The sequence below is a fragment of the Ornithorhynchus anatinus genome, chromosome 5 (assembly GCF_004115215.2).
Source record: "Ornithorhynchus anatinus isolate Pmale09 chromosome 5, mOrnAna1.pri.v4, whole genome shotgun sequence".
Classification (NCBI taxonomy): domain Eukaryota; kingdom Metazoa; phylum Chordata; class Mammalia; order Monotremata; family Ornithorhynchidae; genus Ornithorhynchus; species Ornithorhynchus anatinus.
In genome coordinates, this window is record NC_041732.1 from 53,685,640 (window position 1) to 53,704,751 (window position 19,112).

At 47.6% G+C, this 19,112-nt stretch overlaps 1 non-coding gene across 1 annotated transcript; it reads right to left on the reverse strand.

Moving 5' to 3' along the window:
* Window positions 1-3,924: 3,924 nt before the first annotated feature.
* LOC114812700 lies at window positions 3,925-4,062 on the reverse strand. Its single transcript, XR_003760351.1, has one exon. It is a non-coding gene; the product is annotated as a small nucleolar RNA SNORA7 (small nucleolar RNA).
* Window positions 4,063-19,112: the final 15,050 nt, after the last annotated feature.

Genomic DNA, 19,112 nt, shown 5'->3' on the forward strand with positions numbered 1-19,112 from the left:
AAACACCACTGGGTTATGTTTGTTGTCCGGACATTTCTGGTTTTGTGTTTAAGCCCTTCATTGTGATCTTGAGTCCACACAATTTCCAGATTTAAGGGTAGGTGATCCCCTCTGGATTGGTTCTGAATGGAAAAAATATTCCATGCGTGTTACAAGGGCTGCTTTCCATGAATTGGGAAGAGAGAGCTGTATTGGCCTTTTCAAGGGAAAAAGTTAAAATAACCTGACACTGGTTGTGTGATCCAAAGGCACTCTACTTAGCTGCCATTCCGAGACAAAGATAACAAGAACCACGACGGCCTCCTCGTGTGGCCCAACTGGGAGTTTGGGGGGCTTTTCCTAAAGCTCTTCCGGCTGGAGAGGTAACACGGAAGCACGTCCCGGTGTCCTGAGGCCATGAACCTGTGCTTTAGAGTGTCTAGCCTGGGGCCAGTATAAACTGTTCTTTCAAGTCAACCTGAGAAGCAGCGTGGCCTGCGGTAAAGAGCATGGGCCAGGGAGTCAGACGACCCGGTTTCTCATCCCAGGCTCCGTCACTTGTCCGCTGAGTGACCCTGGGCACGTCGCTTCACTTCTCTGTGTCTCAGTTCCCTCATCTGTAAAATGGGGATTGAGACTATGAGCCCTATTTGGGACTGTGTCCAACCCTATTAGCTTGTGACTACCCCAGCTCTTAGTACAGTGCCTGGCACATAGTAAGTAAGCTCGTTGTGGGCAGGGACTGTGGGATTCACAGTCTCGACCTCCATTTTACAGATGAGGTAACTGAGGCACAGAGAAGTAAAGTGACTTGCCCAAGGTTGCACAGCAGACAAATGGTGGGGCTGGGATTACAGCCCATGACCTTCTGACACCTAGGCCTGTGCTGTCTTCCCGGCATGTTGTATTGTGCTTGTTATATTGTTTTCCTCCCAAGAGCTTAATACAGTGCTTTTGCACACTGTACGTGCTCAATAAATATTACTGAATAAATGAAGGTGCTTAACAGATACCCCAATTTTTATTAACCAACACCACGAGAAGTCTTTGCCAAGGAGATGACAGGCCCAGATATGTCCCCCTAGGGTCTCCCTGCCCTCCATTAAAGGGGGAGTTTAAAAGGAGCGGGGGATCTGAGAGTCAGGCCTCTGTGGCACGATCCGGCACCGCTGGGGCTTGGTAGCGCTTGGCAAACATTTCCTCTCCGGCTTTGCTTTTGGCCGACCGCTGGGACCCTGTGGTTCAGCTGACGCTTTCTTTCCATCCTCTTCCTATTTCGGTTTCATATTCTGCACATTGCACGGAGACATCGCTTCCCGAGCCGCCCTATGATCTTGGAATTTGGACTTCAGAAAGCCGCAGACAATCGGGCTTTTCTTTCTTTCTTTCTTTTTTTTAATGGCATTTGTTAAGAGCTTACTACGTGCCAGGCACCGTACTAAGCGCTGGGGAAGATGCGAGCTGATCAGGTTGGATGCAGTCCGTGTCCCACTTGGCCTCATGGTTTAAATCCCCATTTTACAGATAAGGGAACTGAGGCCCAGAAAAGTGAAGTGACTCGTCCAAGGTCACACAGAAGACCAGTGGTGGAGCTGGGATTAGAAACCAGGTCCTTCTGACTCCCAGGCCCGTGCTCTTGGGGAAAATCATGTCAGCCTCCCTGCCCCTGGAGACATTTAAAGGGCACAACCCAGCGCCTGGCACATTTTTGAGGGTGCCAACCCCCACCCCAAGATTTGTTTCCATTTAGTGGTGGCTTAGCAGCTCAAGGGAGAGAATGGATTTTGAGATATGAGACTCCTTGGATTTGATGCCTATAGCCCTTTTGGCCCCTCTCAGGATCAGCTGGAGGGTTTTCAGTATTCTATTCATTCATTCAATAGTATTTATTGAGCGCTTACTATGTGCAGAGCACTGTACTGAGCGCTTGGAATGTACAAATCGGTAACAGATAGAGACAGTCCCTGCCCTTTGATGGGCTTACGGTCTAATCGGGGGGGAGGAGGGGGTGGGACAGACAGACGAGAACAAAAGCAATAAATAGAATCGAGGGGATGAACATCTCATTAAAACAATAGCAAATAAATAGAATCAAGGTGATGTAAATCTCATTAACAAAATAAATAGAGCGATGAAAATATATACAGTTGAGCGGACGAGTACAGTGCTGAGGGGATGGGTAGGGGGAGGAGCAGAGGGAAAGTGGGGAAGGAGGGTTTAGCTGTGGAGAGGTGAAGGGGGGGGGAGAGGGAGCAGAGGGAAAAGGGGGGAGATCAGTCTGGGAAGGCCTCTTGGAGGAGGTGAGCTTTAAGTAGGGATTTGAAGAGGGGAAGAGAATTAGATTGCCGGAGGTGAGGAGGGAGGGCGTTCCGGGACCGTGGGAGGACGTGGCCCGGGGGTCGACGGCGGGATAGGCGAGAACCGGGGGCGGTGAGGAGGTGAGCGGCAGAGGAGCGGAGCGTGCGGGGTGGGCGGTGGAAAGAGAGAAGGGAGGAGAGGTAGGAGGAGGCAAGGGGATGGAGAGCCTTGAAGCCTAGAGTGAGAAGTTTTTGTTTCGTGCGGAGGTTGATAGGCAACCACTGGAGGTTTTTAAGAAGGGGAGTGACAGGCCCAGAGCGTCGCTCTACCGGTCTCAGCTATGGGAGTGAAAGTCAAGCAGAGGCCTATCCATTTCATTCCTAGCTTGGGCAACGGCTAGCCAGTGGAAGGCAATCTGCTACAAGTCAAAACTCACCTGTGCTAAGCAGCAGCAGCATGGGAGAGGGTTGGGGATGCGCAGACTCAAGTCGATTGCGTGGATGAAGGCAGTGGTAGAGCACTTTGGTATTTTTACCAAGAAAACTGTATTGCTACACTAGCAGAGCGACTGTAAATGGAGATGGAGCGTTCTGGGAGAGATGTGTCCTTGGCATCACTATGGGTCCGAGACAACTTGACAGCATAAGACAAGACAAGCCCTTCCAGAGCACTGAGGTACTATCAAAGGGGTTACCAAAAGAGCTCTGAAAACTCTGAGAAGAGCAGCATGGCCTAGAGAATGGATCACGGGCCGGGGAGTGTGAGGGACCTGGGTTCTAATCCCCGGTCTACTGCTTGATGGCTGTCGGAACTTAGGCAAGTCACTTCACTTCTCTCTGTCTCAGCTCCCTCAACTGTAAAATGGGAATTAAGACTGTGAGCACCGTGTGGAACATGGATTGTGTCCAACGTGATGAGCTTGTATCTACCTCAGTGCTTAGTACAGTGGCTGGTACTTAGTAAGAGCATAACAAATCCCCTTAAAAAGAAAAGGGGTCAACACACCTTCGCAAAGTAGATGGGGAAACAGCGTGGCTGGGGAAGCAGCGTGGCTCAGTGGAAAGAGCCCGGGCCTGGGAGCCAGACGTCATGGGTTTGAATCCCGGCTCTGCCACCTGTCAGCTGGGTGACTGTGGGCAAGTCACCTAACTTCTCTGTGCCTCAGTTACCTCATCTGGAAAATGGGGATTAAGACTGTGAGCCTCATGTGGGGCAACCTGATTAGCCCGTATCTCCCCCAGCGCTTAGAACAGTGCTCGGCACATAGTAAGCGCTTAACAAAACAACATTATTACTATTACCTTACCCAACATGGAGTGACCTTCACAGAGAGGCCTGGAAAATTGTCTCGCTGTTAGGAATGAGATGGAGAATCAAGTCAAAGTGCCCAGGCTTTGTAAATGATATTAATAATCGTTATTATCATTCTTGTCTTATGCCATCGAGTCGTTTCCGACCCCTAGCAACCCTCGGACACATCTTTCCCAGAATGCCCCACCTCCATCTGCAGTCGTTCTGGTTGTGTATCCAGAGAGTTTTCTTGGTAAAAATACGGAAGTTTACCATTGTCTTCATCTGCCCAGTAAACTCGAGTCTCCACCCTCGACTGTCTCCCGTGCCACTGCTGCTCAGCACAGGTGAGTTTTGACTTGTAGTAGATCGCCTTCCACTCGCTAGCCACTGCCCAAGCTAGGAATGGAACGGGAAGGCCTCCGCTTGACTCTCCCTCCTGTAGTCGAGACTGGTAGAGTACTGCGAACTCCCCAGGGGTGACCCTGAGAGGGATTATTGTCAATATTAGCATTATAAATAATTATAAAATAAATATTTAAGAGCCCGCTATGTGCCAAGCACTGGGGTAGAGACAGGATAACCAGGTCCGGCATTGTCCCTGTGGCACATGTTGCTCACAGTCTGAGAAGGAGAGAGAGCACGTATCGGATCCTCATTTTACCGATGAGGAAGCTGAGCCGCTGAAAAATGACTCAAACCAAGGCCACATAGCAGGCAAGTGGCAGAGGTGGGATTAGAACCCAGATCTTCCAACTCCCCAGCCCGGGATCTCTCCCCTGGGCTCAGCTCTTCTCAAAGGTGTGAAGGATGTTCTTTCTGGTTGGGAGTGGAAATTGAATGACCCGGAGTGAGTTAGGGTAGCTTAGACTGATCGTTATCCAAAGCTCTCCCCATCTACAAAGCCCTCCTGAAAAACTAGTTTCCCCAAATAAACTCTATCTTCGGGTAGGAAAAATCGGTCAATCACCCGTGGCACTTATGCTGTCACCCCTTCCCTTAGGATCCATTCTCAAGGAGGCACGTGTTAGCACTTATATGTTTTCCTATGGATGCTATTTTAGGCTGTTTTTCTGTTTATGCAATCACACCTATTTATGCTGTCACATGGGCCCCTCAGGGTCTCACCTGGGGAGTTTCCAGTACTCTACCAGTCTCGGCTACAGGAGGGAGAGTCAAGAAGAGGCATATCCAGTCCATTCCTAGCTTGGGCAGTGGCTAGCGAGTAGAAGGCAATCTGCTACGAGCCAAAATTCACCCGCGCTGGGCAAGCAAGTGGCATGGGAGAGAGTCGAGGGCGGAGACTCAAGTCTACCGGAAGGCGGCAATGGTAAACCACTTCTGGATTTTTCCTACGAAAACTCTGTGGATACATTACCAGAACGATGTCAGATGGAGAGTGGGGTGATCTGGGAGCAGTGTGCCTGTGGTGTCTCTGTGGGTCGGAAATGACTCGATGGCATAAGATATGACAAGATGCCTCCACACGCAAGCATCCATGCAACACGGGTTTTGTGGTGTTATCGCTTTCTCCTGCTCCAAATACTTGTGTCTGTCAGGTCCCCCATTAGATTGTGAGATCTTTGAGGGTAGGGGCCGTGTCTCTTATTTTTCTTGCACTCTTCCTGGTCCTTAGGAAAGTGTTCTGCGCAGGGCTCGATAAATACCGGGGATATTCTCAAACATATTCCATTCAGTAACTCCCCTCGCTTGGTTCATTCATTCAATTCTATTTACTGAACATTTACCGAGTTCCAAGCACCGTACTAAGTACTTGGGAGAGCACAACATAACAATAGACACATTCCCGGCCCATAACGAGCTTTCAGTCTGTGTGATTGGATAGATCATCTGGACACTTTGTCTTCCTTAACTGCTTCCTGGTACCTCTTTTTTTTTCATTTCTTTGTGGTATTTATTAAGCACTTACTTTGGTCCAGTCACTGTACTAAGTGCTGGGAGGGATATAAGCTAGTCAGATTGGACACAGTCTGTGAACCACATGGGTCTTACAGCTTTAAGCCCCATTTTACAGATGAGGTAACTGAGGAACAGAGAAGCTGAGTCACTTGTCCAAGGCCACACAGCAGACATGAGGCAGAGCCAGGATTAAAACCCAGGTCCTCTGCCTCCAGGTGCGTGTTCTTTTGACTAGGCCATGCTGCTTCTCTTTTTTTCTTCAAGGGGAAACAGGATTGAGACAAGATAACATGCCTGAGCGTCAGAAGACTTGGGTTCTAATCCTAACACTGCGATTTCATTCGTTCAATCATATTTGTTGAGCGCTTACTGTGATTTGCCTGCGACGTGACCCTGAGCAAGCCACTTAGCTCTACGATGCCTCGGTTCCCTCGTCTGTAAAATCGGGATCCCTACGTACACTCCGAGCCCCATGATACAAGGTCATCTTGTATCTCCAGCGTGGTTCAGTGGAAAGAGCACGGGCTTCGGAGTCAGAGGTCATGGGTTCCACTCCCGGCTCTGCCACCTGTCAGCTGTGTGACTGTGGGCGAGTCACTTAACTTCTCTGTGCCTCAGTGACCTCATCTGTAAAATGGGGATTAAGACTGTGAGCCTCACGTAGGACAACCTGATTACCCTGTGTCTACCCCGGCGCTTAGAACATTGCTCTGCACATAGTAAGTGCTTAACAAATACCAACATCATCATTATTATTATTATTATTATTATCTCCCCAAGCCCATAGTACGGTGTTTGGTGTACAGTAAGCACTTAACAAATACCCCAGTTATTCCATTTAAATTCAAACACTGAAGTAAGGTTATTAGACCTGTCAGCACAGGACCAGGAGGTGTTAATTAGACATCATCAGATCCCACTCAAAGCTATCTCATCTTTAGATGTCTACGGTAAACACAATTTTGATGGGAGGCAGGCACTTCAGATAGACATGTAGTTGATGATATTTGCAGAAGGCAGCATTAATGGAGAAATTCACCATGAAACCTGCTGTGAGAGAACCACAAATCCAGCCCCATCTTGTGCCTGAAAGATGCTGTTTGCTGTTGTTTGCTGTTGTTTATTGTTTGCTCTTTTCTCTTTTGCCACCTTATTTCTTGTTCTTTAGAAAGCAGTGTGGCCATGTGGTTACAGAACGGGCCTGGGAGTCAGAAGGGTTCTAATTCCACCTCAGCCACTTGTCTGCTGTGTCACCTTGAGCAAGTCCCTTCACTTATCTGGGCCTCAGTTACCTCATCTGTAAAATGGGGATTAAGACTGTGAGCTCTGCCTCCTCATATCTGACAATTACTCTCCCCTTTTCAAAACCTTAATGAAGGCACATCTCCTCCAAGAAGCCTTCCCTGCCTAAGCCCTCCTTTCTTTTTCTCCCTATCCCTTTGCGTCTCCCTGACTTTCTCCCTTTATTCATCCACCCTCCCAGCTCCGCAGCACTTATGTGCTTATCTGTAATTTATTTATTTCTATTAATGTCTATCTCCCCTTCTAGACTGTAACCTTGTTGTGGTCAGGGACTGTGTTTATTGTTCTGCTGCACTCTCAGAAGCACTTGGTACAGTGTTCTGCGCACGGTAAGTGCTCAGTAAATACCACTGACTGCCTGACTGACTGCCTATGTGGGACATAGTCAGTATCCAACTTGATTTGCTTGTATCTACCCTGGCACATAGGAAGCGCTTAACAAATACCATTTTTAAAAAAAAAGGCCAGCTCCTTTATAGTAGTTACCACTTTGTTGGTCCATGATTGACAGTTGACTTCCAATTTTTAGCTGGGTTGTAGCACTCTCTGCAGTGTTGTTTTACTGTGTCTTTAACATGTTTTTTAATAATAATACTAATGATAATGCTATTTGTTAAGCGCTTAGTACGGGCAGAGCACTGTTCTAAGCGCTGGGGTAGATACAGGATAATCAGGTTGTCCCACGTGGGGCTCACATTTTTTAATCCCCATTTTTGCAGATGAGGTAACTGAGGCACAGAGAAGTTAAGTGACTTGCCCAAGGTCACACAGCAGACAAATGGCGGAGCCAGGATTAGAACCCACGCCCTCTGACTCGCAAGCCCGGGCTCCTTCCACTAAACCACGCCGCTTTTTCTGTCCTCCTTGCATTTGTGTTCTTAATTTTAGCTCTCTCTCTGCCAGTTGTGTACCCTTCTGTCATTAAGTCTCCTCGTGTGCCCCACCCTGCATAGCTTACGTTCAGTCAGTCGTATTTATTGAGCGCTCACTGTGTGCAGAGCACTGTACTAAGAGAGTACAATATAAAAACAAACAGATACATTCCCTGCCCACAGTGAGCCTACAGTCTAGAGAGGGAGACAGGGTTAAATAGAAATAAATAAATTACAGATATATACATAAATACTGTAGGGCTGGGAGGGAGGATGAACAAAGGGAGCAAGTCAGGGTGACACAGTAGGGAGTGAGAGAAGAGGAAAGGAGGGCTTAGGGAAGGCCTCCTGGAGGAGCTGTGCCTTCAGCAAGGCTTTGAAGAGGGTGAGAGTGCTTGTCTCATTGAGCATCGCTTTGATCTAGAAGCCGGTGTTCATTCCAAATCTTCATTATGCATAATCTTGCCTTGTCATCTGACAGACCCTACGCTCCTTGAGGGGAAAAAATCATGTCTACCAGCTCTATTCATTCATTCAATAGTATTTATTGAGCGCTTACTATGTGCAGAGCACTGTACTAAGCGCTTGGGATGAACAAGTCGGCAACAGATAGAGACAGTCCCTGCCGTTTGACGGGCTTACGGTCTAATCGGGGGAGACGGACAGACAGGAACGATGGCACTAAACAGCGTCGAGGGGAAGAACATCTCGTAAAAACCGATGGCAACTAAATAGAATCGAGGCGATGTACAATTCATTAACAAAATAAATAGGGTAACGAAAACATATACAGTCGAGCGGACGAGTACGGTGCTGTGGGGATGGGAAGGGAGAGGTGGAGGGGCAGAGGGAAAAGGGGAAAATGAGGCTTTAGCTGCGGAGAGGTAAAGGGGGGATGGCAGAGGGAGTAGAGGGGGAAGAGGAGCTCAGTCTGGGAAGGCCTCTTGGAGGAGGTGAGTTTTAAGTAAGGTTTTGAAGAGGGAAAGAGAATCGGTTTGGCGGAGGTGAGGAGGGAGGGCGTTCCGGGACCGCGGGAGGACGCGACCCGGGGGTCGACGGCGGGACAGGCGAGACCGAGGGAGGGCGAGGAGGCGGGCGGCGGAGGAGCGGAGCGTGCGGGGTGGGCGGTAGAAAGAGAGAAGGGAGGAGAGGTAGGAAGGGGCAAGGTGATGGAGAGCCTCGAAGCCTAGAGTGAGGAGTTTTTGTTTGGAGCGGAGGTCGATGGGCAACCACTGGAGTTGTTTAAGAAGGGGAGTGACATGCCCAGATCGTTTCTGCGGGAAGATGAGCCGGGCAGCGGAGTGAAGAATAGACCGGAGCGGGGCGAGAGAGGAGGAAGGGAGGTCGGAGAGAAGGCTGACACGGTAGTCTAGCCAGGATATAACGAGAGCCCGTAATAGTAAGGTAGCCGTTTGGGTGGAGAGGAAGGGGCGGATCTTGGCGATATTGTAGAGGTGAAACCGGCAGGTCTCGGTAACGGATAGGATGTGTGGGGTGAACGAGAGGGACGAGTCAAGGATGACACCGAGATTGCGGGCCTGCGGGACGGGAAGGATGGTCGTGCCATCCACGGTGACGGAGAAGTCTGGGAGCGGACCGGGCTTGGGAGGGAAGATGAGGAGCTCAGTCTTGCTCATGTTGAGTTTTAGGTGGCGGGCCGACATCCAGGTGGAGACGTCCCGGAGGCAGGAGGAGATGCGAGCCCGAAGGGAGGGGGAGAGGACAGGGGCGGAGATGTAGATCTGCGTGTCATCTGCGTAGAGATGGTAGTCGAAGCCGTGAGAGCGGATGAGTTCACCGAGGGAGTGAGTGTAAATGGAGAACAGAAGAGGGCCAAGAACTGACCCTTGAGGAACTCCGACAGTTAAAGGATGGGAGGGGGAGGAGGCTCCGGCGTAGGAGACAGAGAATGATCGGCCAGAGAGGTAAGAGGAGAACCGGGAGAGGACGGAGTCCGTGAAGCCGAGGTGAGATAAGGTATGGAGGAGGAGGGGATGGTCGACAGTGTCAAAGGCAGCAGAGAGGTCAAGGAGGATCAGAATGGAGTAGGAGCCATTGGATTTGGCAAGAAGGAGGTCACGGGTGACCTTAGAGAGAGCAGTCTCGGTAGAGCGGAGGGGACGGAAGCCAGATCGGAGGGGGTCTAGGAGAGAATGGGAGTTAAGGAATTCTAGGCATCGATTGTAGACGACTCGTTCTAAGATTTTGGAAAGGAAGGGTAGTAGGGAGATAGGACGATAACTGGAGGGGGAAGTGGGGTCAAGAGCGGGTTTTTTTAGGATGGGGGAGACGTGGGCGTGTTTGAAGGCAGAGGGGAAAGAGCCCTTGGAGATTGAGTGGTTAAAAATAGAAGTTAAGGAAGGGAGGAGGGCAGGGGCGATGGTTTTAAGAAGGTGAGAGGGAATGGGGTCCGAGGCGCAGTTGGAGGGGGTGGCACTTGCGAGGAGGGAGGAGATCTCCTCTGAGGATACTGCAGGGAAGGATGGGAAAGTAGGGGAGGGGGTTGTTGGGGGGGAGGGGAGAGGCGGAGACTACTGCATGCACTCTCCCTAGCACTCAGTACATACAGTGCTCTGCGCACCGGAAGTGCTCAGTCAATACTACTGACTGATTGATGTTGAGTATCGCTCATAAATGACACTAATATTCAAGAAGATGGATGTGAGAACAGGAGTCCAGATCTCCCAGTCGGAGAGGATTTTGGAGAGCAGTACGATTCTGTAGACCTGTAGCTTGGTCTGGAATCCGGAACCAAACAGTTATTTCATCTGGTCTGGCCATCTTCCATAGGATGTGATGACTTTTTAAAAATTGGATTTTCTACTCCTTCGTCTTCGGTCGCAGTGTCGTCAGTGTACTGTCTAGGTAAAAGAATTCTGCAGCACGACTTAGCTCTGTGTTACCCGTATAAATTTTTGGTTGCGTGTATGGTTTTCCTGATGCAGACAGATTCATTGTCGTGTTTTTCTTTAGACTTATTGTCTGCCCATAATGTCTGGTGGCTTCGGTGAAACGTTTTACAATTAAATTCTTCGCAACTGGTTTACATTCCCCCAAATCGGCTTTGAGGCTCTCCACAGTCTGGCCCAGTATTACCTATCGGATCTTTTCACCTGCTTTTCCCCAGCTTGGAGAAGCAGGATGGCCTAGTGGAAGGACCACGGGCCTGGGAGTAGGAAAGATCTGGGTTCTAATCCCAGCCTCTCCACTTGCCTGCTCTGTGACCTTGGGCAAATCACTATACTTATCTGTTGTGCATAGTACCTATCTGTTAGAAGTGCTTAGTTCAGTGCCTGGTACATAGTAAGGGTTTAACAAATACCAATAATAATAATAATGTTGGTATTTGTTAAGCGCTTACTATGTGCGGAGCACTGTTCTAAGCGCTGGGGTAGACATAGGGGAATCAGGTTGTCCCACATGGGGCTCACAGTCTTAATCCCCATTTTACAGATGAGGTCACTGAGGCCCAGAGAAGTTAAGTGACTTGCCCACAGTCACACAGCTGACAAGTGGCCGAGCGGGGATTCGAACTCATGACCTCTGACTCCAAAGCCCGTGCTCTTTCCACTGAGCCACGCTGCTTCTACCATTAAAACACAAACAAGTTAACCAACAAAATAAAGCTCACTGTCTTTGTTCTTCCCAAGCAAACTTCTACCTGCACGGCCCTTTCAGTATTCCCACCTCTATCCTCTCATTCTTGCTGTTCTCCCAGCCTGGAATTCCCTCCCTCCGAGAGACCTCAGCTCTCCCCGCGTTCAAAACTCTATAAAATTCCACCTCCTCCAAAAACCTTTCTGCAGTTGGTTACCCAGCACCCTGAGTCATATAATCCTTTCACCAACTCTAATATTTATGAACCCTCCTTAGCATCTATGTATATATGTCTACTCAGTTATTAACTTTGCCCACTCTACCTGTAAATCATCTAAAGTTTGTCTCTCCCATTGTAGTGTAAGTTCCCTATAAACAGTACAGTGGCAAGTGCTTAGTACAGTGCTTTGCATACAGTAAGTGCTCGATTAATACAGTTGAATGAATAAATATGATTGAATGACGAGGAAAACGTGACTTCTTGATTCTGTATTTCCCAAGCAGCTAATACACTGCAACACACTAAAGGGATGCTCAATAAATACCAGTAGTACTATTCTGACTACATGTCTTTTTCGGCGTGTGCCTCTAGACTGTAAGCTCTTTGTAGACAGGGATCGTGTCAGTGAATTCTGTTGTATCGTACTCGCCAAGTGCCTAGTACAGTGCTCTACAGTACAGATTGATTGACTGACTACCTCCAGGACTCAGCCATCTGCATAGAGCAGTTTCTGAACGACTGTTTCTAGGTCTTTGGATGATGTGCGAAGTCTTTTGAAGTGGAGGAGTTTCTCAGAGGTGCAGAAGTGTATGCCTATACTTGCCTCTTCGTCTCTTTTATCAATCAGTCCAATTTATTGAGTGCTTAATGTGTGCAGAGCACTGTACTGTGCATTTGGGACGGTACAAGAGAGTAAATCGACGGGTTCCCTGCCAACAAGGAGCTTCCAGCCTAGAGGCTACTCGTTTTCATCTTCCAGCATGGCTGAGTAGAATAAATGGAACAGGACAAATGATAATAATTGTGGTATTTGTTCAGTGCTATGTGCCAAGCACTGTTCTAAGCACTGGGGCAGATACAAGGTAATCGGGTTGGACACTGTCCCTGTCCCACGTGGGGCCCACAGTCTTAATCTCCATTTTCCAGATGAGGGAACTGAGGCCCAGAGAAGTGAAGTGACTTGCCCAGCATCACACAGCAGACAAGTGGCGGAGCTGCGATTAGAATCCATGACCGCCTGACTCCTAGGCCTATGCGCTATCCACTACATCATGCCCGGGGGTCAGTCAGCCAATCAGTGAGATGCTTCAATTATTGATCTAGTCTTATCTTGTGACTTTCTCCTTGAAGATGGTGATGGTGGTGGTATCTTTGAGATCCTGAGGAACTTCCTCCTTGGTCCATGTTGAGGAAGAGCTTGTAAAAGTTCTCAGAGCCGGGGGTCCCTTTCTTGTTCTTACCTGGCATTAGGTATATGACATCAAGTCCGAGCGCTTTTCCATTTTTCATGGCTCTGGCTGCTGTGGTGAAATCCAGATGTTTTGCATGCTGAGAAGATTGGTAGGTTTTGCAGAACTGTGTCTTCAGTGGTAGAAAGCGTGTTGCGGGGAACAATGACATCTAAGGTCCTACTGGGCAGCCATCTTGTCTACCCACTCTATTGTAATTATTGTTATTCTTGCTATTATTATGGTATTAGATAAGCACTCACTCTAGGCTTCAAGGTTGTCCATCACCTTGCCCCCTCCTACCTCTCCTCCCTTCTCTCTTTTCACCGCCCACCCCGCATGCTCCGCTCCTCTGCCGCTCACCTCCTCGCCGCCCCCCGTTCTCGCCCATCCCGCCGTCGACCCCCGGGCCACGTCCTCCCGCGGTCCCGGAACGCCCTCCCTCCTCACCTCCGCCAAACTCATTCTCTTCCCCTCTTCAAATCCCTACTTAAAGCTCACCTCCTCCAAGAGGCCTTCCCAGACTGAGCTCCCCTTTTCCCTGTGCTCCCTCTACCGCCCCCCCCACCTCTCCGCAACTAAACCCTCTTCTCCCCCTTTTCCCTCTGCTCCTCCCCCTCTCCCATCCCACCCCCTCAGCACTGTACTCGTCCGCTCAAGTGTATATATCTTCATCACCCTATTTACTTTGTTTAATGAGATACGCATCACCCCGATTCTATTTATTTGCCATTGTTTTAATGAGATGTTCTTCCCCTTGACTCTATTCATTGCCATCGTTCTTGTCCGTCCGTCTCCCCCGATTAGACCGTAAGCCCGTCAGAGGGCAGGGACTGTCTCTATCTGTTGCCGATTTGCACCTTCCAAGCGCTTAGTACAGTGCTCTGCACTTAGTAAGCGCTCAATAAATGCTATTGAATGAATGAATGTACCACGCACTGTTCTAAATGCTGGGATAGATACAAGATAATGATTGGACACAGCCCCTGTCCCTCAGGGGGCTCACAATCTTAATCACCATTTTACAGATGAGGTAACTGGTTCACGGAGAAGTTAAGTGATAGGCCCAAGGTCACACAGCAGACAAGTGGCGGACCGGGGATTAGAACTCTCTCAAGCGCTTGGTACGATGTTCTGCACACGGTAAGTGCTCAACAAATATCATGGATCGATCGATTCGCTTCAGCTTTCCCTCCTTGTCAGCGTTGGGATTGGAGCCCTCTTCACTTTTCAGAGGTAGCGTCTTGGTGAGAACGCGACTGGGTAATGTCCTTAGGTTTCATGGTGTTAGGCCTGGATCTCTTCTGCTTTGCCATCCCACCACCTTTCACCTTTGCTCCTTTAACTTGATTGATGTGCCGAGACACAGGTTTGTTAAAGTCTTGCTTCTCTCTTATTTCCATGGTGTCACAGGATGCCACCAAGGCAATCTATATTTTTCAGCAAGGTGGCTTTCTATTTCTGAGTTATTTGCATCCAATCTTTTTTTAATGATATTTGTTAAGCATTTATGATGTACTAGGCACTGTACTAAGCACTGGAATAGATACAAGATAATCAGGTTGGACGCAGTCCATGTCCCACACGGGGCTCACAGTCTTAATCCCCATTTTACATATGAGATAACTGAGGCTCATAGAAGTAAAGTGACCTGTCCAAGGTCACACAGCAGATATGTGGCAGAGTCAGGATTACAACTCGGGACCTTCTGACTCTCAGGCCCCTGGTCTATCCACTATGTCACACTACTTCTCCACGCTGCTTTTCTGGCATACTTCCTCTCCTCGCCTTTAAACTCTAGATCTCCCCTAAAGATCTGCAGTAGTTGTGAGTTCTAAATCTGATGCATAATCTTGGATTTGTCTCCTAACTTCTCTGTGCTTCAGTTTCCTCATCTGTAAAATGTAGAATAAATTCCTGTTCTCTCTCTCTCCCCCTTAGTGCCACATTGAACAGGGATTATTTCTGACCTGATGATCTCATCTCCACCTTAACCCTTAGCACAGTGCCGGGTACATGGTAAGCGTTTAACAAATACCACAGTTATTACTGTAAGGACAGTGGGAGTTTGGATGCTGCGTATCTGAAAGCAGCAGCAGCATTTCTTGAGTTCTGATTCAGGAGAAGGAACTCTACTAGACTCTAAGGCAGTTGAAGAGCCCCACATGGGGTTCACAGTCTTAATCCCCATTTTACAGATGAGGTAACTGAGGCACAGAGAAGTTAAGTGACTTGCCCAAGGTCACACAGCAGACAAGTGGCGGAGCCAGAATTAGAACCCACAACCTCTGATTCCCCAGCCCACGCTCTTGCCATTTGGCCATGCTACTTCTCCAAGCAATGCTCACTTAGATGATTATAATTATTATTATTGTTATAATTATTAATAACATAGTGAGACCCTTTTTCTGTCCACTTGGCATTATTATTGTTATTAACAATACTAACAATTATTAACAATAATAATGATAATACCTAGTGGCCAGAAAAATTGTCCCACTATCTTAATAATTGTAATGATAATAAATCTTTTTAAGTGAGTATTGCTTGAATATCAATTATTAAGAGGGGAAAGATATTTCTTACCACCTGCAGGACATGAACTTGTAAACAGTGATTAACAACGATAATAATAATCATGATAATACCAAGTAGCCAGAAATAGTGCCCAACTATAGTTTCATGGATCAAGTGTGCAAGAGTTTATCTCTCAGGTCCTCACAGTCATGGATGCAGTTACCCTATTGAAGAGTGTCACCTTCAAACCAAAGAACAACTCTACATATAAATCTTGGCCTATATATTTGTATATTGGGAGCAGATTCTGAGATTAACTGACCACCACATACGTCAAAAGTGAAAAAAAAAATAAATCAAAGGTTAGAAATGTCCACTTGTTTTGAAAGTAGCTGGCACTGTAATATTTTGGGACAACGTTGGAAAATGAGGCTAAATCCCCAGGGTTCATTATTAGCTCAGTTCAGTCATAACAACATCCATTTGTCCAGCGAACAGGAAAAGAGACTGAGGTCAGCCTAGATATGCCTGCACCCACTTCTAGTTGGCATTGTCAGAGTCAGATGTTGATTTTCTGCCTCCGGGCTTGTATTCCAGGAAAGGAAAATGATTTGGCAGGCACACATCCCAGTTCCAACTGATGGGAAAAGGCTCGGCTCGGTGATGTTTATTTTTATTATTTCTCCAGAGTTTTTGACTCCGCAACAGTCATTGGTTTGGTTTTACACTTTAGGGTTCTGGCCAGCCTGAAGGTGGACTGGATGCTTTTGAATATTATCCGAATAGGCATCTGCCCCAAAGAGAGCAGTGTTATCTAATGGATAGTGTGCAGGCCTGGGAATCGGGAGGACCTGGGTTCTAATCCCAGATCTGCCACCTGCCTGCTGTGTGATCTTGGGCAAGTCACTCCTCTGTACCCCAGTTATCTGATCCATAAAGTGGGGATTAAGACTGTGAGCTCTCTGTGGGATATGGACTGTGTCCAACGACTTGCATCTGCTTTAGCACTTATTATAGTGTTTGGCAATTAGCAAGCACCTAATAAACACCATTTAAAAAGAAATTCAAAGCTGACCCAGCCAAACTGTCTCCCCAAAGTCCCCAGTGCATCTGAGAACAGAGACTACAACCTTTCTCTTCTTCCTTAAGGGGTAGGATGAAGGGCTTGTTTTAATCTCCTTAGAGGGGCCTAGAAGAAAGGGGCTGTAATCCACCAATAGAATTTGCTGAGTGATTACTGGGTGCAGAGCACTGTACTAAGTACTTCAGAGAGTATAATAAGACAGAATTAGAAGATGTATTCCCTGCCCACAAGGAGTTTACAACGCAGTGGAGTTTACAATCCAGTGGAATTTACATTAGATAAATCAGTGATATTTATTAAGCACTTACTATGAGCAGAGCACTATACTAAGCTGTTGGGAGAGTACAGTACAACAAAATTAGCAGACACATTCCCCGCCCGTAGTGGAATTTACAGTTCAGTGGAGTTTACAATTCAGTGGAGTTCACAATTCAGTGGAGTTGACAATCCAGTGGAGTTTACAATTCAGTGGAGTTTACAATGCAGTAGAGTTTACAATTCAGTGGAGTTTACAATCCAGTGAAATTCACCATCTAATGAGCTGCAAGACGGATGGTTCTCATATATTTTTCTGCTACAGAGAGATTCAGCCCTGCCAACATCCCTATTCTCTCCTTTTTGCTACCCAGTTGCCATTAAGCTGAAGGCTTTGGCAGTGTCCATGAAACAAGGTGATATGTGCTAAAAGGCACGAAGAGGTCAGAACCCCCTGATTGCGTGAGCCAGCCTGCTTTCCTATTGCTCTCAGGCTCTGCCACCTCGGGAGGATTTACTACTTGTTTGGGCTAGAATCCTGTTAGGCAATCAGGGAACATTTGTCCGATCATGTGTACTTCTGTTTGGGTACAACCCATCCTGGAAGAAATGGTCAGTGTAAGCGCAAGTGGCATCAAAACCACTTTTCCATGACGCAGGAATTGGCAACAATGCAATCCCTAAAATATAGGCCATGTGGACATATTTTAACAGCAACTGAAGGCTCGTGTTGGGGGGTGGGGAGAAAAGATTGTGAAAAGAAGGAGAAAAAGAAGAGACTTTAAAGAGTTGCCCCAATCTTGCAATGTCAGTCAGTCAATTGTATTTATTAGGCACTTACTGTGTGCAGAGCACTGTACAAGGTGATTGCGAGACTACAATATAACAATAAACAAACTTCTTCCTTGCCCACAGTGAGCTTACAGTCTAGAGGGGGAGACAGACATTAATATAAATAAATTGAGCATGGTGTCAGCCACCATGCTCAATCAATCGATTGTATTTATTGAGTGCTTACTGTGTGCAGAGCACTGTACTAAGCATTTGGGGGAGTACAATATAACAGAGTTCTTAGACACATTCTCTTCCCACAGTAAGCTCACAGTGGAGAAGGGGAGACAGGCGTTAAAATAAATATATACATTATGGATATGTCCATAAATTCACATGTATATAAGTGCTGTGGGACTGAGGGAGGGGTGAATAAAAGGAACAAATCAGGGTAGGCCAGAAGGGAGTAGGAAAAGAGGAAATGAGGACTTAATAATGTTGGTATTTGTTAAGCACTTACTATGTGCAGAGCACTGTTCTAAGCGCTGGGGTAGATACAGGGTAATCAGGTAGTCCCACATGAGGCTCAAAGTTAATCCCCATTTTACATATGAGGTAACTGAGGCCCAGAGAAGCGAAGTAACTTGCCCACAGTCACACAGCAGACAAGTGGCAGAGCTGGGATTCGAACCCATGACCTCTGACTCCCAAGCCAGGGCTCTTTCCCCTGAGCCACGCTGGCTTAGTCAGGGAAGGTCTCTTGGAGAAGATGTGCCTTCAATAAGTGAGGGTGGAGAGAGTAATTGTCTGTCAGATATGAAAAGGGAGGGCATTCCAGGCCAGAGACAGGACATGGGTGCGAGGTTGTCGGTGAGATAGACAAGATTGAGGTACACTGAGTAGGTCAGCATTAGTGGAGCAAAGCGTGTGGGCTGGCTTTAGTAGAACAGTGAGGTAAGGTTTGAGGGGGTAAGGAGCTTGAGTGCTTTAAAGCCAATGGTAAGGAGTTTCTGTTTGATGTGGAGGTGGATGGGAACCGCCGGAAGTGCTTGAGGAGTTGGAAAATATGAACTGAACATTTTTGTAGTAAAATGATCCGGGCAACAGAGTGAGATATAGACTGGAGCGGGGAGAGACAGACAGCAAGGAGGTCAGCAAGGAAGCGGATGAAATAATCATGGTGGGCTAGGATAATTGTTTGGACTAACACAGTAGCCATTTGGATGGAGAAGGTAAATTTTAGCAGTATTTTGAAGGTTTAGTGACAGATTGAATTTAGTGACAGATTGAATGTGTGGTTTGAATGAGAGAGAGAGTCAAGGGTGACACCAAGGTTATGGGCTTGAGAGACAGGACGGATGATGGTGCTGTCTACGGTGACTGGAAAATCACGGGGAGGTGAGGGTTTGGGTGGGAAGATAAGGAGTTCACTTTTGGATGTGTTACGTTTGAGGTACCCATGGGACATCCAAGTAGAGATGCCTTGAAGGCAGGAGGAAATGTGAGACTGCAAAGACGGAGAGAGATCAGGGCTGGAGATGTAGATTTGGGAATGAACCACAGAGAGGTGGTAGTCGAAGCCACGGGAGCAAATGAGTCCTCCAAAGGAGTGGGTGTAGTTGGAGAATAGAAGGGGACCCAGAATTGAACTCCCACAGGCAGAGGATGGGAAGCAGAGGAGGAGCCCGTGAAAGAGACTGAGAATGAGCAGCCAGAGAGATAAGAGGAGAACCAGGAGAGGACCGCATCGGTTAAGTCAGGGTTGGATAATGTTTCCA